Genomic DNA, 22,266 nt, shown 5'->3' with positions numbered 1-22,266 from the left:
AAGACATCGATATGAATTGCTAATTTGATTACATAATGTAATAATATTTTTGTTCTAAAGTGATTTAATAAAAAATAAAGCTCTCTTCTTCCTTTAAATAAAAAAAAAAGTAGTCAAAAACTTTCTTTACTGGATGTTATTTGTGAGAGCATTCTCTACAAAAATGTACATTTGGTGGCGACTGATTGCCGCTAATAGCCAGAAAAGAAAAGAAATTCATAAAATGCATTTGGCCTTTAGTGGAGACATATCGACTTATACTTAGAGTTGTTCATAAAAATCCGAAAAATCAAACCAAACCGACCAAAAAAATCGATACTTTTTAGGTTTGGTTTAGTTTTGGTTTTGAATTTTAAAAACCGATCAAATTTGGTTTGGTTTTGGTTTTAATAGAAAATAACCGAAAAAACCTGAACTAAACCGACTATAAAAGTAGCTATTTAAATTTATTATTACACCTATATATGTGTATATTTTATATAAAGTTTCTAAAATTTTATAGTACATATTAGTCATTTATATTTTTAGTCTAGTTTTTTGCTATTATAATATCTAATTCTTTGCCTTTACATTCTAGTTTGATTGGTAGTTTCTTTTGCTAAATACAAGAATTTATTTCATGCTAAAAATAATTGATCTTTACTTGAGTACTTAAATTATATGTCACTATTTGATTCAATAATCATCAATATATTTTGGTAAATGATAGATTTCTCAAAGAGCAATTGATTTGATAGTGTTACGTTGAAAAATGTTGGATTATGGGTCAAGGGTCGCTCCATGTGGGCTGACCCGACCCGGTTAGGAGAGATAAGGGAGAGAGGTTAAGGGAAGTTACCACAAGACCACAAGCACCCACTAAACTGAACGTGCTAAAGGGTGAGTGGTGGGTTATCTTCCTTAACCGCTACTCTGCCTATTTATGTGAAAGAGAAAATATAGAACTTAGTACTGTAAGAATTTTTTCTCTGAATCTCTTCTTCTCCCAACGAAAAACACACACAAGTAAGGGCATCTAATTGGTGGAAGATTAACTTTGTTTCCTAGTGATTCAAAGTTCGGTTTGGGGCAATTGTTTCGGTGGTGAGTTCAACAATTCTTCCGCTGCGTTGACAGGTACGCTAATGTTGTTCTCGCCCCGCGATTATTTTTCTACAATGACATCAGAACCTGGTAGTTTACTCCTAATTGTTGCCACCGTGATATGTACTTCGTTACCGATAATCGTTGTTTGAATAAGGCATTTTTTTTGTGCGCCGTAAAACGTTCTTGAACATGCTTTCAGCCAAGAAAGAAACAACACAAAAAGGAAAAGAATTTTTTTTACACCGGCTCTTTGATATTATTGGCTCTACATCAACGACAAATAAAAAGTCCCAATGTTGTCTTCGGAATGCCAATATTATTGTCTTCTGAATGCCTACGTGATTTTCCTTGAAAATATAAGTGTAATAATTTTCTCGATTACGGTAAAATATAAAAAAATCATGGATGTTTTGTTCAAAACAATGACCCTTGAATATTGTGTTTAATAATACTGCCTCTTTCTTAGAATTTCCTCACTTAATCAATAATGTTTCTCCTTTTATAATGCTGCGTTGACAATCAAAATAAGTGACAGAGATTTTGTTTGTTTACAACAAAATAATTATGGTTTGTTAGAGATCTTCTGTACTTAATGAAATATTGTGTGGCTTCAGTATCTTAATGAGACACTTCTGGAAGACTTGCACCCTATATTCTAAGAAAGAAACACTTGTCTGTTTCAGTGAATTAAAATTAGTTTAGTCCTGATCCCTCAATTAATATCCTTCTATAAGTAATTGTGATATATCTTGTCACACTGAATGGTTGGAGCCATTCTTATTGTTTCCTTGGTCCTATTTCAGATATGGCTGAACAGGGACAAGTTCGAATTACTCCAAATGGGAGTTCTCGAAGTCAAGGAAGGGGACAACGTAGAAGGGTACGTCGTCGCAGGACTTATTTCTATAATGATTTAGACTCGGAGCCTGAAGTCATCAGGAATGTCCCAAGGGCGAGACAAAATGCGTTAAGGGATCGAAAAGCTGAACGAAGGGAAAGAGAAAAGAAATTTAGGGAGTTTAAGGAATTTAAGATGGGCCCTAATGTTTCCGTTCCTGAACATGTACACCTTTTTAGGATAAAAAGAGCTGAATTGGCTAATTACATAAAAATTACTGATTGGGAAGCATTAGCTATTTTAGAGGACTCTCTTCGAGAGCCTTGGGGTGAAATTTTAACTGAGATTTATTATGATGTTTGGCCTAGTGCACCTTTTAGCGTATATGAGCAAGAGTTATTGTTCGATTGGTATATGGATGTCCTAGCAAACATATAAATTGTTATTATGTGTTTTATTTTAATAAAATTTATATTATGTTATTTGTCTCACTAATTATACATTGTTTATTATATCTCTTTGTAATGGATTGAGACTTAAAATATGTACATACTAAGAAGTGATTTTAATATTAATTAAAAATATTTAGATATAGATGATGAATGGAAACGTAGTGACCGTTTGATTCTATACTAAATGTAGAATTAATATTATAATTAATTTTCTTGAGTGTGTAATCACATGCATAAATTAACTGAAGTATATATTGATGAGTTAAACTTGTAATATTGTCTCTAATAACAGACATGACATCAAAAAGTATCATTGCTGACTTGAACAAGGGTGACAAATTGAATGGTGAAAATTACGATATCTGGAGTCGTAAGATGTGGTATCTACTCGAAGAGCAAGATGCTCTTGAAGGTATTAACCATGTAATGAGTCACCTAGAGGAGGGTAACACTGCCCAACACAGGAGGGATCTGGAAACTTACAATGTTTGAAAAAAGAAGATTCCACTGCACGTGGAATTATTGTAAGTTCAGTTGCTGATGATCTCATCCACAAATGTGAGCAATCTCCTACTGCTCAAGCCACGTGGGCACATTTAAGAAAGGCATATGGGGGTACGACTGTGACTCGCCTTCGACAACTGACAATCAAGTTTGACACGTACAAAAAATGTCATGATCATTGTATTAAGCAACATCTAAGGGTGATGTCAAATATGATTGCTCAACTCAAAAGTGCCAGCCATGTTCTCTCTGATGAGCAGCAGGTTCAGGCAGTGATTCGGTCTCTTCCCAATAATTGGGAACATTTGAAGGTTAACTTGACCCACAATGATAGCATCAAAACTTTTGCTGATGTTGCCCGTCATGTGGAGCTTGAAGATGAACGGCTTGGTGCTGCTAAAGATGTACCTAATGCCTTTGTGGCAGAATCAAATGGTACAAAGAGATCAAGCTTCAAGCGCAAGAGAAATTGGAAAAATGATGGAAAGGGTAAGGAGACCGGAGAAGGACCCTCCAAGAAAAGAAACAAGCCAAATTCCAAGAAAGGAAAACGGTTCTACAAGAAGAAAGACAAGAGCAAGATGAAGTGTTACAATTTCCAAGTTCCAGGGCATTTTGCTCGTGAGTGCACTGAGCCGAAAAGGTAGCATTTCAAAACGCATCTCTTAGTGATATATATGTTTCTAGCACTGTTTTACTAACTGAATCTTATCCTGTGTGGATTGTAGACTCAGGGGCCACCGACCATGTGAGCCACGATAGAGAAGCGTTTATAGAGTTTCGTCGAGTTCCACCTGGATCAAAGCATGTATATGTGGGAAATAATGCTAAGCTTGAAGTCAAAGGGATAGGCACTTGCAGAATGGACATGCATGGTGGCCGATCTTTGATGTTGCATGACGTCCTATATGTTCCAGAGATTCGACGAAACTTAGTATCTGTGTCTGTTCTTCTAGATTTAGATTTCAATTTGAACTTTAGTCGCAGTGGTCTTAGAATTACTCGAGACAATGTTTGTTATGGTTTTGGACATCGTTATGATGGTTTTATTGTGTTAGATTGTAATCCTTCTACGTATAACTATTGTGTTGACCGTTGTGTTATGGCATGTTATTCTAGTAACAATGATGTTGATGTTATTACATGGCATGCAAGATTAGGTCACATAGGGCAGGATCGAATGAATAGATTGGCTAAGGAAGAACATCTAGGTCCTTTCTCTAAAATTGAAATGCCAACTTGTAAAAATTGTCTTGCTGGAAAGATTACACGTAAACCATTTGGAAAGGCTAAGAGAGCTGATTTTCCATTGCAATTAATCCATTCTGATATCCGTGGTCCAATTAATGTGAGGTCTAGGTCTGGTGCTTTATATTTCATTACGTTCATTGATGATTTCACACACTTTGGTTATGTCTATTTGATCTCTCATAAATCTGAAGCACTTGAATGCTTTAAGAAATATGTGAATGAAATTGAGAATCAATTAGACAAAAAGATTAAGACCTTAAGAACCGATAGAGGGCGTGAATATCTTTCAAAAGAATTTGAAGAATTGTGCAATGAAAAGGGAATCACCAGATAGTTAACTATTCCGTACACACCTCAACAAAATGGTGTAGCGGAAAGAAGGAATAGAACACTATTGGACATGATAAGGTCCATGATGGCGCAGGCAAATTTACCTATCTCCTTTTAGGGAGATGCGTTATTGACTGCAACTTACATATTGAACAAAGTGCCTTCTAAATCAGTTTTTTCCACTCCATATGAGCTATGGACTGGTCATAAAGCAAGCTTAAAGGATTTACGACCTTGGGGTTGTGCTGCATATATAAAAGATTCTTTTAACAAGTTTGGTGAAGTAGGTCGAAAAGGCAAGAAATGTATCTTTATAAGATATTCAGAACACTCCAAAGGGTATGTGTTCATTGGTGAATTAGAGGATGGAAGTGTTAGTGAGATTGAATCACGAGATGTCACATTTCTGGAAAATGATTCCAAAGAAGGGCGAGGTAAAGAATAGTGAGCCTCTTTATGAAATGTTAAACTCAGATAGTCAGCAAGTGTCTTCTGACATAGTTGATGTGACGACCCGACCCGTTGTCACGAGAGTTACCACCCCGTTTCCCCTATCTTCTGCTTCTTTATGCCTCATTATTAGTGTTTTGTGTGAACGAGTTGATTTGGATTGGTTTTAGAAGGAAATGAGACACTTAGTCTCTTTAAGGAAGGTTTGCTTTGGAAAAGTCAACCGGATGTTGACCCATGTGTTAGAGGGATCGGATATGATTTCCGATGGTTCGGTTAGCTTCGGGGGATGATTTGTGACTTAGGAGTGTGATCGGAAGTGTTTTTGGAGGTCCGGTGTAGAATTAGGCTTGAATTGGCGAAGTTAGTATTTTGGCGAATTCCGGTTGATAGGTGAGATTTTGATCCGAGGGTCGGAATGGAATTCCGAGAGTTGCTGTAGCTTCGTTATGTGATTTGGGATGTGTGTGCAAAATTTCAGGTCATTCGGAGGTGATTTGGTTGGGTTTTTGATCGAATGCGTATTTCGGAAGTTTTTGAAGAACTTAGGCTTGAATTCGATGAGAAATGATGGTTTTAGTGTTGTTTGAGGTATTTTTATGATTGGAACAAGTTTAGGTGATGTTTTAGGAGGTGTTGGTGCTTTTGGTTGAGGTCCCGGGGGCCTCGGGTAAGTTTCGGATGGTCAATCGGACAATTTTTTGAAGTTTCGGAGTTGCAGATTCTTGGAGTTCAGTGTTGCAGAAATTAACCCATCGCGTTCCGTAGGGTGAGTCGCGAACGCGTTGAAGGAAATTTGAGGGCTAGGATTTAGGCCTTCGCGTTCGCGTTTGAGACCTTGCGATCGCGGAAGGTTAGGAAATTATGCATCGCGTTCGCATGAGGAGCCTCGTGCCAACTGATTGAATCCTTCAGGGATTGCTATTACTGGTTCCTTACCATTTTTACATATAATTGAACTCAGTCCTAGTAATTAATACTATTTTGCAAACTCAGCCACCTTTTCTCAAACTGGAAACTTAACTAATATTTTTAATAAAGTTTGGGCTGAATATTTCTATATTACTGTGCCGAGGGCCTTATGTGATTCTGGACTGAGTATGGGATCGGGCTGCGCGCCGCAGCGGTATTGTATTGATATTGATATGAGGTCGAGGGCCTAGTTGATGCCACGAGATGGCTTATTATTGCGCTTGGGCCGTAAGGGGCCCCTCCCGGAGTCTGCACACCCCCAGTGAGCGCCGTCGACGATAAATAAATGGAGCGGGCCGCACGCCGCAGCGGGTACTAGATAGTGCCGGACTATGTGTTGCATTTCATATTTGACTGTTATTTACTTACTTATCTGTTGCAGTATTTTCCTTAATTGTTTTCATTGGTTTACAGACTTTATATTACTTGGTTTAAATTGCTGCATTTATAGATTGCTTTGTGCCTATTCAGGATTTCTTATTCTCATCCTTTATTTATGTTTATTACTCACTGGGTCGGAGTACTCACATTACTCCCTGCACCTTGCGTGCAGATCCAGGTACATCTGAGGCTGAGTGAAGACTTCTCTGCCGAGTAGCATATCCGCGAGTATCAAGGTAGCTGCATGACGTCCGCAGTCCTGATCTTCCCTTCTATCTTATTGTTTCATTTCCGCATTTCTCTAGAACGATATGTAGTAGGTTGATACTCATGTATTAGAGGCTCAGACTTGTGACACCGGATCCTTCGGGTTGTGTAGTAGTATTGTTATTTGGGATTCCGCATGTTTTAACTCTATTTCAGGGTTTCAGTATTATGACTTAGTGATTTATCTGTGTTAATTAATTCATGAACTATATAAAAATGGCTAAGGGTATAAAATTGGTCGGGCTTGCCTAGCAGTGTGTTGGGCGCCATCACGACCGGGGTTGGGGTCGTGACAAGTTGGTATCAGAGCCTAGGTTACTTGGTCTCGCGAGTCATGAGCCGGTTTAGTAGAGTCTCGTGGATCGGTACGGAGACATCTGTACTTATCCTCGGGAGGCTGCAGAACCCTTAGGAAAACTTCACATTCTTGAAATTCTTATCGTGCGACTTTGTTGAACAGAGAACTAAACTTCTATTATTCTATTCTCTCACAGATGGTGAGGACACGAGCTACCGGACGTGGCGGACGACCACCAGTACCACCTACTGAGGCCGCCAGAGGCCGTGGACGCGGTCGTGGCAGAGGCAGAGCTGCCGGGGCGGCACCTGCTGATCCACCAGTTGCACCAGCTCAGGGCTTCGTGGTTCCATCTATGCCAGACGATGAGCAGCGTCGTCTCGAGAGGTTTGGTAGGCTCCAGCCTCCGACATTCAGTGGTGCTGAGGGCGAGGATGCCCAGGGTTTTCTTGACAGGTGTCAGCGTATGCTCCGTACGGCAGGGATCCTTGAGTCGAGTGGTGTGGCATTTACTACTTTTCAGTTCACGGGGGCTGCTCTTACTTGGTGGGAGGACTTTGAGAGGCGTAGGCCTGTCGGTGCAGCACCCCTGACTTGGCAGCAGTTCTCCGCTCTTTTTTTGGAGAAATATGTACCTCAGTCCCGCAGAGAGGAGCTGCGTAGGCAGTTTGAGTGGTTGACACAGGGGGATATGATAGTGACCCAATACGAGATGAGGTTTTCACAGTTGGCCCGTCATGCTATTTGGATGGTTCCGTCAGACCGTGAGAGGATCAGGAGATTTGTGGATGGCCTTAATTACCATCTCCGTATTTTGATGACTAGAGAGAGGGTATTGGGTGCTACGTTTGAGGAGGTGGTGGATATCGCTCGTGAGATCAAGTCAGTTCGCTGTAGAGAGTGAGAGGAGAGGGAGGCCAAGAGGCCTCGTGGATCGGGCAGTTACAGTGGTGCTCCTTCGAGGGGCCAGTTCCAGCATGGTAGAGGTCGTTCTTTCAGGCCTGCTCAATCGGCCCGTCCAGAGTATCGTGGGGGATCTTTAGGCCGTTGTCATCATGGGCCCCAGCAAGGTCAGTCTTCACTCAGTGCCCTCCCAGCTCAGAGTTCATCTCATGCCACATCAGCTCAGGGTTCTTCTGCGCCGAGCGCATCTGCTAGTCACTCCGGTGCGAGGGGTTCCCTTCAGTCCCCATCTCCAGCACCGGGCAGTTGTTATGAGTGCGGAGAGTTTGGTTACTTGAGGAGGCAGTGCCCTATTCGTGGCAGTCAACATCAGCAGAGGGGTCAGCCCTCGACTTCTGCTCCAGTTACATCATCACTCGCCCAGCCAGCTAGGGGTGGAGATCAGGCAGCTAGGGGTCGTCCCAGAGGTGGAGGTCGATCAGGCGGTGGCCAGGCTCATTTTTATGCTATACCGGGCAGGACAGATGCCATTGCCTTAGACGCTGTCATTACAGATATTGTTTCAGTCTGCCACAGAGATGCCTCAGTATTATTTGATCCTGGTTCCACCTGTTCTTATGTGTCTTCATATTTTGCTCGTTATTTGGGTATGCCCCGGGAGTCTCTTTCTTTACCTGTTCATGTGTCTACCCCGGTGGGCGATACTGTTGTTGTGGATCGTGTGTACCGGTCATGTGTTATGATTATTGGGGTCTGGAGACCCGAGTTGATTTATTGCTATTGAGCATGGTGGACTTTGACGTCATTCTGGGCATGGATTGGTTATCTCCGTGTCATGCTATTCTAGACTGTCATGCTAAGACAGTCACTTTGGCTATGCCGGGTGTACCGCGGATCGAGTGGCGTGGTGTGACTGATTATGTTTCTAGTAGAGTGATATCTTTCTTGAAGGCCCAGCGTATGGTTGGGAAGGGTTGCCTCTCGTATCTTGCCTTTGTGAGGGATGTTGGAGCTGAGACTCCTAGCATTGATTCCGTTCCGGTTGTGAGGGAGTTTCCCGATGTATTTCCTGCAGACCTGCCGGGCATGTCACCGGATAGGGATATTGATTTTGGTATTGACCTGGTGCCGGGCACTCAGCCCATCTCTATTCTGCCATATCGTATGACACCAGCGGAGTTGAAGGAATTGAAGGAGCAGCTTCAGGAGCTCCTAGGTAAGGGGTTCATTCGGCCTAGTGTGTCACCTTGGGGTGCGCCAGTCCTGTTTGTGAAGAAGAAGGATGGCACAATGAGAATGTGTATCGATTATCGGCAATTGAACAAAGTAACAGTGAAGAACAAGTATCCTCTGACTCGCATAGATGATTTGTTTGACCAGCTTCAGGGAGCGAGGGTGTTTTCCAAGATTGATCTCCATTCGGGTTATCACCAGTTGAAGATCAGGGATTCAGATATTCATAAGATGCTTTCAGGACTAGATATGTTCACTATGAGTTTCTTGTCATGTCTTTCGGGCTGACCAATGCCCCAGCAGCGTTCATGCATATGATGAACAGTGTATTTCGGCCTTATCTGGATTCATTTGTCATCGTGTTCATTGATGATATTCTGGTATAATCGCGTAGTCAGGAGGAGCACGCGCAGCATTTGCGAGTTGTATTGCAGAGATTGAGGGAGGAGAGGCTCTATGCAAAGTTCTCCAAGTGTGAGTTCTGGCTCGGTTTAGTGGCTTTCTTGGGACACGTGGTGTCCAGCGAGGGTATTCAGGTTGACCCGAAGAAGATAGAGGCGGTGCAGAGTTGGCCTAGACCGTCCTCAGCCGCAGAGATTCGTAGTTTCCTTAGGTTGGCAGGCTATTATCGCCGGTTTGTTCAGGGTTTTTCCTCTATTGCATTGCCCTTGACCAAGTTGACTCAGAAGGGTGTTTCATTTGTATGGTCGGACGAGTGTGAGGAGAGCTTTTAGAAGCTCAAGACCGCTTTGACCACAGCTCCAGTATTGGTTTTTCCATCAGCTTCAGGTTCTTATACGGTATATTGCGATGCTTCCAGAGTTGGAATTGGTTGTGTATTGATGCAGGAGGGTAGAGTTATCGCTTATGCTTCTCGTCAGTTGAAGCCCCATGAGCAGAACTACCCCGTTCATGATTTGGAGCTAGCTGCTATAGTTCATGCATTGAAGATTTGGAGGCATTACTTGTGGCGTATCTTGTGAGGTATTCACTGATCATCGCAGTCTTCAGCATTTGTTCAAGCAAAAGGATCTTAATTTGAGGCAGCGGAGGTGGCTAGAGTTACTTAAGGATTATGATATCACCATTCTGTATCACCCGGGGAAAGCCAATGTAGTTGCCGATGCTTTGAGCCGTAAGGCGGTGAGTATGGGGAGCTTGGCATACATTCCAATTGAGGAGAGGCCATTTGCAGTTGATATTCAGGCCTTGGCCAACCGATTTGTGAGACTAGATATTTCAGAGCCCAGTCGGGTGTTGGCTTGTGTGGTTTCTCGGTCTTCCTTGTATGACCGCATCAGGGAGTGTCACTATGATGATCCGCATTTGCTTGTCCTTAAGGACAGGGTACAATATGAGATGCCATAGACGTGACCATTGGTTATGATGGTGCGTTGAGGATGCAGGACCGGATTTGCGTGCCCAATGTGGATGGGCTTCGGGAGTTGATATTGGAGGAGGCCCATAGCTCGCAGTATTCCATTCATCCGGGTGCCGCGAAGATGTATCAGGATCTTAGACAGCACTATTGGTGGCGGAGGAAGAAGAGAGATATTGTGGAGTATGTAGCCCGGTGTCTTAATTGTCAGCAGAAGAAATATGAACATCAGAGACCGGGCGGCTTGCACCAGCAGATGGTTATTCCTGAGTGGAAGTGGGAGAGGATCACTATGGATTTTGTTACCGGACTTCCTCGGACTTTGAAGAAATTTGATGCCATTTGGGTGATAGTAGACAGGCTGACCAAGTCCGCGCACTTCATTCCGATTTGTACTACTTATTCTTCAGAGCGGCTGGCAGAGATTTATATTCGGGAAATTGTTCGGTTGCATGGTGTCCCAGTTTCCATCATATCAGATCGGGGCGCTCATTTTACCTCTCAGTTTTGGCAGACGGTTCAGCGAGAGTTGGGTACTCAGGTACAGTTGAGCACAACCTTTCACCCTCAGACGGACGGACAGTCCGAGCGCACCATTCAAATATTCGAGGATATGCTACGCGTCTGTGTTATTGACTTCGGAGGGTCATGGGATCGGTTTCTACCGCTTGCAGAGTTTGCCTACAACAACAACTATCAGTCCAGCATTCAGATGGCACCGTATGAGGCCTTGTATGGGAGACGGTGTAGATCTCCAGTTGGTTGGTTCGAGCCCGGTGAGGCTAGATTGTTAGGGACAGATTTGGTTCAGGATGCATTGGAGAAGGTGAAGGTAATTCAGGAGAGACTCCGTACAGTGCAGTTGAGGCAGAAGAGTTATGTGGACAGGAAGGTTCGAGATGTATCCTATATGATTGGTGAGAAGGTCCTGCTGAAGGTTTCACCCACAAAGGGTGTTATGAGATTCGGAAAGAAAGGAAAATTGAGTCCGCGGTTCATTGGGCCTTTTGAGGTACTTAGGAGGATTGGGGAGGTGGCCTATGAGCTTGCTTGCCACCAAGCTTGTCGGGCGTGCATCCAGTTTTTCATGTTTCTATGCTCCGGAAGTATATTGGAGACCCGTCCCATGTTTTGGATTTCAGTGCAGTCCAGTTGGAGGGTGATTTGACTTAGGATGTAGAGCTAGCAGCCATTTTGGATCGTCAGGTTCGGAAGTTGAGGTCAAAGGATGTTGCTTCGGTGAAGGTGCGGTGGAGAGGTCGGCCCGTGGAGGAGGCTACCTGGGAGACCGAGCGGGAGATGCGGAGCAGATACCCTCACCTATTTGAGGCTTCAGGTATGTTTCTTGACTCGCTCGAGGACGAGCGTTTGTTTAAGTTGGGGAGGATGTGACGACCCGACCCGTCGTCACGTGAGTTACCGCCCCGTTTCCCCCATTTTCTGCTTCTTTATGCCTCATTATCAGTGTTTTGTGTGACCGAGTTGATTTGGATTGGTTTTAGAAGGAAATGAGACACTTAGTCTCTTTAAGGAAGGTTTGCTTTGGAAAAGTCAACCGAATGTTGACCTATGTGTTAGAGGTATCGGATATGATCTCCGATGGTTCGGTTAGCTTCGGGGGATAATTTGTGACTTAGGAGTGTGATCGGAAGTGTGTTTGGAGGTCCGGTGTAGAATTAGGCTTGAATTGGCGAAGTTAGTATTTTGGCGAATTCCAGTTGATAGGTGAGATTTTGATCCGAGGGTCGGAATGGAATTCCGAGAGTTTCTGTAGCTTCTTTATGTGATTTGGGATGTGTGTGCAAAATTTTAGGTCATTTGGAGGTGATTTGTCGGGTTTTTGATCGAATGCGTATTTCAGAAGTTTTTGAAGAACTTAGGCTTGAATTCGATGAGAAATGATGGTTTTAGTGTTGTTTGAGGTGTTTTTATGATTGGAACAAGTTTCGGTGATGTTTTAGGAGGTGTTGGTGCTTTTGGTTGAGGTCCCGGAGGCCTCGGGTAAGTTTCGGATGGTCAATCAGACCATTTTTTGAAGTTTTGGAGTTGCAGATTTTTGGAGTTCAGTGTTGCAGAAATTAACCCACCGCATTCGCGTAGGGTGAGTCGCGAACGCGTTGAAGGAAATTTGAGGGCCAGGATTTAGGCCTTTGCGTTCGCGTTTTAGACCTTGCGATCGCGCGAAGGTTAGGAAATTATGCATCGCGTTCGCATGAGGAGCCTCGCGTTCGCGTAGGTTCAGGGATCCAGGGCTTCGTGTCCGCGTGTTGGACACCGCGTTCGCGAAGGGTAAATTGACCAGTGGAAAAGTTGTTCATCGCGAACGCGAGTGGGCCCTCGCGTTCGCATAGAGTAAATATCAGCTGGGCAGAAGGGTTTTTAATAATATTTTATCCGCGAGCTAAGTCATTTTTCCACCATTGTTGAGCTTCCTTGAGAGCTTTTAGACGAGAAGGGCTTCGACTGGGATTGATTGGAGGTGAGTCCTATGATCTAAAAACATGATTTAATTGTAGAATCAACCTAGAAATTCATGAAAATTAGCAAAAAGGGGAAGAACTAGGGCTTGAGTTTTGATATTTCAAATTGGGTTTTGATGGGTCATTTGAGCTCGGATTTGGGAGTTCTTGGTATGTATGGACTCGTGGCGAGATAAGGAACCCGTTGATGTGAAAATTTCTGAGTTTCGAGAAGTGGGACCGGGGCTCGGGTTTTGCTAATTTCGATATTTTTGATATTTTTCGATTGTTTTCGATTGGGTATTGTTCCATTGGCATAATGTGACGTATTCGTTGTGGTTTTGATCAGATTCGGCGCGCGAGGTGGTCGATTTGAGAGGCAAGGGCATAGCCAGCTAGGATTTTGGCCGGCTTGAGGTGAGTAATAGATGTAAATGATGTCTTGAGGGTTTGAAACCCCGGATTTGCACATCGTAGTGCTATATTGAGGTGACTTGCATGCCGGATAGCGAGCGTGGAGTAGAGCACCGTTGGGGATTGTGACTTGGTCCGTCCCGATAGATGAATTTACTGCGTATTTGACTGAATATCACTTGTTATCATTATAACTTGAGCTGATTACTATATTTGGGCCTCGTGCCAACTGATTGAATCCTTCAGGGATTGCTATTACTGGTTCCTTACCATTTTTACATATAATTGAACTCAGTCCTAGTAATTAATACTATTTTGCAAACTCAGCCACCTTTTCTTAAACTTGAAACTTAACTAATATTTTTAATGAAGTTTGGGCTGAATATTTCTATATTACTGTGCCGAGGGGCTTATGTGATTCTGGACTGAGTATGGGATCGGGCTGCGCGCCGCAGCGGTATTGTATTGATATTGATATAAGGTCGAGGGCCTAGTTGATGCCACGAGATGGCTTATTATTGCGCTTGGGCTGTAAGGGGCCCCTCCCGGATTCTGCACACCCCCAGTGAGAGTCGTCGACGATAAATAAATGGAGCGGGCCGCACGCCGCAGCGGGTACTAGAGAGTACCGGACTATGTGTTGCATTTCATATTTGACTGTTATTTACTTACTTATCTGTTGCAGTATTTTCCTTACTGTTTTCATTGGTTTACGGACTTTATATTACTTGGTTTAAATTGCTGCATTTATAGATTGCTTTGTGCCTATTCAGGATTTCTTATTCTCATCCTTTATTTATGTTTATTACTCACTGGGTCGGAGTACTCACATTACTCCCTGCACCTTGCGTGCAGATCCAGGTACATCTGAGGCTGAGTGAAGACTTCTCTGCCGAGTAGCATATCCGCGAGTATCAAGGTAGCTGCATGACGTCCGCAGTCCTGATCTTCCCTTCTATCTTACTGTTTCATTTCCGCATTTCTCTAGAACGATATGTAGTAGGTTGATACTCATGTATTAGAGGCTCAGACTTGTGACACCGGATCCTTCGGGTTGTGTAGTAGTATTGTTATTTGGGATTCCGCATGTTTTAACTCTATTTCAGGGTTTCAGTATTATGACTTAGTGATTTATCTGTGTTAATTAATTCATGAACTGTATAAAAATGGCAAAGGGTATAAAATTGGTCGGGCTTGCCTAGCAGTATGTTGGGCGCCATCACGACCGGGGTTGGGGTCGTGACAGTTGATAATCAAATTGATCAAGATCTTATTCTTGATCCGAGTGGGAGTGGGAACTCTCAATCCCAAAATCCTTCTGACGAACCTGAATTTCAACTATGAAAGACTGCCAGGAAAAATATACCCAAACGTACTTATGAAATTGAGGATTATATTTTCTTGGTATCTCCCATAGAAATGGATGAGCCAAAGTATCTGACTGAGGCTTTATCAAGCCCTGGAAAGGATGAGTGGATGAAGCAATGAAAGAAGAATTAGAGTCCATGAAAACCAACGAAGTCTGGGATCTAGTTGACCTTCCGCATGGGCGTAGAGCATTGGGAACAAATGGGTTCTCAAAGTTAAACACAATGCGGATGGGTCAATAGAAATATACAAGGCACGATTGGTGGCAAAAGGCTTTACTCAAGAAGCTGGAATAGATTATGAGGAAACATTTTCAGCAGTTGTGAAGTTTACCTCAATTCGCTTACTTTTGGCTATTGTTGCACGTTTGGATTTGGAATTACATCAAATGGACGTGAAGACAGCTTTTCTCAATGGAGAACTGAACGAAGAAATCTACATGGAACAACTTGTAGGCTTCATCGTTAAAGGCCAAGAAAAGAGGGTCTGTAAATTGAAAAGATCTATTTATCGTTTGAAGCAATCTTCAAGGCAATGGAATTTGAGATTTCACAAGGAGGTGATCTCATATGATTTCACCATGATCACTGAAGACCATTGTATTTGTGTGAAGAAGTCCAATGGGATGTTTGTAATTCTTTCTCTTTATGTGGACGATATTTTATTGGCCGGAAACAATTTGGAGTATTTGAAAACTATCAAGTCATGACTTTCAAAGTCTTTTGACATGAAAGATATGGGCGAGGCAGACTATATCCTTGGAGTTAAGATCCAAAGAGACCGTTCCAAAAAGTTATTGAGTATATCTCAAGAAACTTATATAAAGAAAATCTTGGAGCGTTTTCGCATGAATAATTGCAAATCCATGGATACTCCTATAGCGAGAGGTGAAACTTTAAGCCTTGAAATGTGTCCCAAGACTGAAAATGAAAAGGAAGACATGTCTCGAGTTCCATATTCAAGTGCTGTTGGGAGCTTGATGTACGCTATGATGTGTACTCGCCCAGACATTTGTTATGTCGTAGGTCTGGTTAGCAGGTATCAATCCAATCCTGGAAGAGATCATTGAAAAACTGTGAAGAGAATTTTCAGATACCTGAAGGGAACTGCAGATTATTCACTATGTTATAGTGGAAATGATTTATACTTGAGAGGATATACAAATGTTGATTGGGCTGGTGACCGGAATGATAGAAAATCAACATCCGGTTATGCCTTCTTACTTAATGGTGGTGCTATATCATGGAAAAGTAAGAAACAAACCTGCACAGCCCTTTCAGCAATGGAAGCTGAGTTCGTGGCTTGTGCGTCTGCAGTACAAGAAGCTGTTTGGTTGAAGAGATTCTTTGAGCATTTAAATATTACAAAGAACTCTCAGGGTCCCATGGCTCTATATTGTGATAGTCAAGCAGCTATTGCATATACAAAAGATCCTAAGAATCACAGCAAGACCAAACACATTGACATCAAGTATAACTTTGTAAGAGACATGGTAGCAAGTGGAGAGATAAATTTACAGTACATTCCTACGCGAAGCATGATAATTGATCCTTTTACAAAGGCGATATCTAGAGACCTGTTTGAGAAACATGTTATGGCTCTAGGTTTGCGAAGGATATGAACATATTTATGTATTGTAAAATGACTTTAGTGTTATAATATGCTCATCAATATTTGACTCTTGAATTTTTCTTATATCTCGTATGTATGTGATGATGTTTTGTTGATAAAGTGTGTCGAACAAGTCGCGAGATTGGCTCTCTCACACGAGCAATTGCCTCTTACGTTAAGAATCGTGAAGAGACGAGACCTTATGGAACCTTGGATAATGTGAGTTTATATTTACTTGTAGAGGTCGGTCTTGACAACTAATCAGACTTACAAATTTCACTATTCGATTTTGACTGGTTTTGTAAGCCAGATGGAAGTTTCTCTAAGAAGATGGTTTGAAGATTACTGAAGTGAGAAACTCGGGTTAGACATATAGAGGTGTCTAGACCAAGATCTGTACAGTGTTGAATGATTAAAAGACTAAGGCACATACGCTAATATAAGGTGAGAACACTGTAACATGTGTTTCATACCACGTGTGCTATCGACCATGGGATAATGGAAGAATGAATCCCTGATTCTTCATTGTGTGAGATCCCAAAGAAGTTAGAGTAACTTTTATTGAAATACCCTTTGACCTTTTACTGTCTCTTGAAGTGCCAATCAGTGTTGCTACTTTAGCATGCCACTAATAGCCATGATTGATTCGGCAATGCAGTGCATGTCTAGGAAAGCAGTTGATTTGGAATGGAAATATTCGAGTAGAAAGGGAAGACGACTAAAATTTAGTAATTTAACTTGTATTCATAGGTCGACCATTACACTTACCATGAGGGTATTGGGTGTAATTGTGGATACAATGTCATATAAGAACTCGAGTTTGCCTCTTTCGAGGATGAGAGATCGAATAAGTAGCTACTGCAATAGCGAATGATATCTTGGGTATTGCGTAATAATATCCTCATGCCAGTAGTGAATCCTTTCCATATGTGATTGGATTTCTACATAGAGTTTTAGTACAACCTTTAATTGGTTTTGGAATTTTACAGCTCTTTGTGCTCGCAGGTCGCACTAACTATTTGCTAGTATGAAAAGTGTGTCAAAGACATTGGTCTAGACCACTATGAGCGAAGTGGGAGATGTTTGATTATGGGTCATGGGTCGCTCCATGTGGGCTGACCCGACCCGGTTAGGAGAGATAAGGGAGAGAGGTTAAGGGAAGTTACCACAAGACCACAAACACCCACTAAACTGAACGTGCAAAAAGGGGTGAGTGGTGGGTTATCTTCCTTAACCGCTACTCTGCCTATTTATGTGAAAGAGAAAATATAGAACTTAGTACCGTAAGAATTTTTTCTCTGAATCTCTTCTTCTCCCAACAAAAAACACACACAAGTAAGGGCATCTAATTGGTGGAAGATTAACTTTGTTTCCTAGTGATTCAAAGTTCGGTTTGGGGCAGTTGTTTCGGTGGTGAGTTCAACAATTCTTCCGCTGCGTTGACAGGTACGCTAATGTTGTTCTCGCCCCGCGATTATTTTTCTACAATATAGTCACCGGAATATGTGTTTGGTAGTATATGTCTCATATCTAAGAAAAAATCCAATAAATAACCAAAAAAATCGAAAAACCGACAAAAACTGGATCGATAAAAAACCGACTTAATTGGTATGGTTTGGTTCCAATATTTGAAAAATCGACTTACTTGGTTTGGTTTCTTTTTAGAGAAAAACCGACCCAAACCGAACCATGAACACCCCTACTTATACTAGAAACCTAAGTTTGTCTCTGGCGGGACAAGCGATCTAGTTTTACTATCGGTTGCGACAGATTTATCATTTAGATCCGCTAAATCTTATTTATTTCATTTAAGTAAATCTTACTACTAATTGCTTGCATAGTCCACTACAAATACGATGAGAATACCAAAAAAAGTTCTCAACAAAAGTAAGAGGATTTGCATCTATACCCGCTTTTTGGGTCAAGTTTTAACTTGTGTCCGTTTTGCAAAAAAAATTACAAGCGTACCCACTTTTTCCCGTAACTTCAGCATACGGGGCTGAAGTAGCAAAGTCAATCACGCAAAACTTCAGCATTCTAGTAGACGGGCCTGAAGTAGCAAGTGTGCTGAACCAAGTGTGCTGAAATTTTTGTTTGTAATTGCTGAACTTAAGCATAGTAGCTGAAGTTTTGTTCTCTATTTGCTGACGTTTTTGTTTGTAATTGCTGAACTCAAGCATAGTAGCTAAAGTTTTGTTCTCTATTTTGCTGAAGTTTTTGTTTGTAATTGCACTAAATAAGCTGAAGTTTTTTTGTGCTGGATTCATTAGTTTTGTCATTAAGCTTTTACAAAAAATCTTCAGCAGAAGATGCTGAAGTTATTTAGTTCATTTATAAAAACTTCAGCACTAAATAAGCTGAAGTTTTTTTTGTCCTGCATAAGCTTTATCAAAAACTTCAACAGAAGATGCTGAAGTTATTTAGTTCATTTGTAAAAACTTCAGCACTAAATAAGCTGAAGTTTTTTTTGTCCTGGATTCATTAATTTTATCATAAAGCTTGTTCAAAAACTTCAGCAAAAGATGCTGAAGTTATTTAGTTCATTTGTAAAAACTTCAGCACTAAATAACCTGAAATTTTTTTGTCCTAGATTCATTAGTTTTGTTATAAAGCTTTTTCAAACACTTCAGCAGAAGATGCTGAAGTTATTTAGTTCATTTGTAAAAACTTCAGCACTAAATAAGCTGAAGTTTTTTTGTCCTGGATTCATTAGTTTTGTCATAAAGCTTTTTCAAACACTTCACCAGAAGATGTTGAAGTTATTTAGTTCATTTGTAAAAACTTCAGCACTAAATAAGCTGAAGTTTTTTTGTCCTGGATTCATTAGTTTTGTCATAAAAGCTTTTTCAAACACTTCAGCAGAAGATGCTGAAGTTATTTAGTTTATTTGTAAAAACTTCAGCACTATATAAGTTGAAGTTTTTGAAAAAGCTTTCTAACATAATGATAGATAATCACCTTATTATTTCATAGTGTATTACTACTATAAAATAATCAGATTGCCAACAATATCTAAATCATAAATTTTTTAAACAATAAACGTGAAAAGAACAGAATTATCATGAAAAGAATCACTAAGTGTGACCTTAAACTTTCCGTACGTGGAAATATTCACAAATTATTGTCTACTAACCTACGTAATTATTTATAATTTATTTTTAAATAATCTGATAAACATACTTATGGCAATCATCACATGAACTGAAGTTTCATAGCAGCACCAACAGCATCAGAAGAAAGAAGAAGAAGAAGAAGAAAACGAAGGAGGAGAAGGAGGAGGAGAAAAGGGGCTGAAGTTTAAAAAATGGATACAAGTTAAAACTTTAAAAAAATGGGAATAGGTTAAATGAGGGCGACCAAATAGGGCGCCCCGTGCAATTTTTACACAAAAGTAGTAGAGTTAGTAAACAGCACAAAATAAAGTGGATCTTGAAACTCCATTTTCTACGTTAAACATAATAATTTTATTATTGATATTGCGTCATTTGGTTTTGAGATAAATACATTGGTATTGGATTAGTTTTTCATGTTTAGTTTAGAAATGGATGATAGATTAAAGGGAGATTTTATTTCCCTCGGATTATAATTTGGAAATTGAGATGAACCATGTTTTACGGCTACATATATACTGTACAACTCCTATTTCATAAGGTACTTTATTTTTTCCCCAGAATTTCCTATTGCAGTAGTCCTAACTTATAGATTTGGTTTATAGATGCACAAATAGCATGTTAAGAGTTCAGTAAGACTACTAAAGATTGTGCTCGAATGGTAAGTATTTATATATCTTTAACCACATGTCTTGGTTTCGAGCTTTAGATCCCCAACGCGAATTCGAAATAGTTAGATCCTAAGGCGGGAAACCAAAAAAAAGAGTTCAGTAAGAGTTGTCTAATTTTTGTAGGCGTGCTCTTGTATATTTTGGTTGTTGCTACTGTTTGTTACTTTATTTTTACTGTTCCTTATAGGGTGTTCATGGTTCGGTTTAGATCGGTTTTTTCCTAAAAAGAAACCAAACCAAGTAAGTCGATTTTTCAAATATTAGAACCAAACCAAACCAATTAAGTCGGTTTTTTCTCGATTCGGTTTATGTCGGATTTTGTCGGTTTTTCGGTTATTTGTCGGTTTTTTCTTAAATATAAGACATACACTACCAAACACATATTCCGGTGACCACATTTTCAATGTAACACTATCAAATCAATTGCCCTTTGAGAAATCTATTATTTATCAAGATATATTGATAATAATTGAATCAACAGAAAAGGGCCAAAGACACTAATACAATTAGATCCGCTCTTCATATACAAACTTGGGATTTGCGATCCCAAGTAAGATCGGTTCAGGATCATGGGATCCTTTTCTATCAGATAGGAAGGGCTGTAGCACAAAATGTACTTCTAAGTAATTGCCCCATAGATCCTACTACCCCTATCGTTTGCTAAATGGTTTACAAATACCCTCCGTCCATCTATCCGTCCAAAAAAATACACGACGTTAATTCTATTAACAAAATTACCCCCGCGACTAACGGCAGAACTGGTGGGCCTGACGTGTCATTTTTCTACTAGACCACATGGCAATCTCTGACTGGAACAAAAATGGATACCTTTTCGACCCACACCCGACCCAATGGCTTCCCCATTTTTTCCGATCTTCTTCTTAATTTTTCCGTACTGTGGACCATGCTAAATGGTTGCAACTATTATTGTTGTCCATGGCCTTGCTAGTTTCAACCACCTCTTCCAGCTGCTTGATATCCTGCATCAATAACAACTGGGGATGAATTATTAATTTGTTTTGAATTTTAGGGGAAAAAGTTGAGGGAAGAAATCTAAAGAGACAATTTTCTAAGCGTTTTTATCTGTGTTTCTGCTTTACGTTATTAGTGTAATTTGACCTGTGGCTGTAACGTTTGTCTAACTCCTATGTTCTTATTTTAATAAAAAATTAGAAATTTTATAGGTTTAAACTAATTGAATGTTTATTAATTCAGGTGTGATTTGAGAGTAGTAAGCGATGCAAATGTATTCTTCATAGAGACAATCTTGAAACATCTGGGAATAAAGGATTGTTTCACAGAAATCAACACAAACCCAGGCTATGTTGATGAGGAAGGAAGACTCCAAATCCTACGTTATGTTGATTTTCAAATATCTCCTCATAACTGCAATATTTGCCCTCCCAACATGTGCAAGGTAAATAATCCATCTTATTATGATAAAAAAATCTTTTCATAAACACAAGTCAGCAATTTAAAAAGTTTAACATGAAATTAAGTAATTATTCTAATAGAGTTTCTCTTACAGGGTCTGATAGTAGAGAGAATACAAGCCGCTATGGCTAAGGAAGGGAAGAAAAGAAATATATATCTTGGTGATGGAGTCGGCGATTTCTGCCCCAGTTTGAAGCTCAGAGATCGCAAAAAATCAAGAAGAAGATCGGAAAAAATAGGGAAGCCATTGGATCGGGTCAGCTAAGTGGGTCGAAATGGTATCCATTTTTGTTTTGCCACGTGGCCCAATAGAAAAATGACACGTCATTAAATGTAGGCCCACCAGTTATGCCGTTAGTCGCGGGTGTAAGTTTGTTAATAGAATTAACGTCGTGTGTTTTTTGGGACGGATAGATGGATGGAGGATATTTATAAACCATTTAGCAAATGATAGGGGTAGTTTTGACCCTTTTCCGTTGAATCAAATAGTGAATAGTTTAAGGACTCAATTAAAAACATATTATTTTTAACACGAAATGGATTCTTACACTTAACAAAAGAAAACTACCAATCAAACTAGAATGTAAGGGTAAAGAACTATACTAAAATTGCAATCTATTAACATTTACCATTAAATTTTTGAAACCGTGTATAAAAATATACATATGTATAGGTGTAATAATAAATTTGAAATAGCTACTCCTATAGTAGGTTTGGTTCGGGTTTTTTTTGATTTTTTTTCTAGTTAAAACCAAAATCAAACCAAATTTGATCGGTTTTTAAAATTCAAAATCAAAACCAAACCAAACCAAAAGATATCATATGTGGGATTACACTAGATTTTTTAGTTGTTGTT

The 22,266-nt window shown here is 40.5% G+C and overlaps 1 pseudogene; it reads left to right on the top strand.

Annotated features, from left to right (window-relative positions):
• On the top strand, positions 2,671–11,666 carry LOC109233522 (annotated as a pseudogene).

Source organism: Nicotiana attenuata, chromosome 10 (genome assembly GCF_001879085.1).
Source record: "Nicotiana attenuata strain UT chromosome 10, NIATTr2, whole genome shotgun sequence".
Taxonomy (NCBI): Eukaryota; Viridiplantae; Streptophyta; class Magnoliopsida; order Solanales; family Solanaceae; genus Nicotiana; species Nicotiana attenuata.
This window is presented reverse-complemented; position numbering and strand designations above follow the sequence as displayed.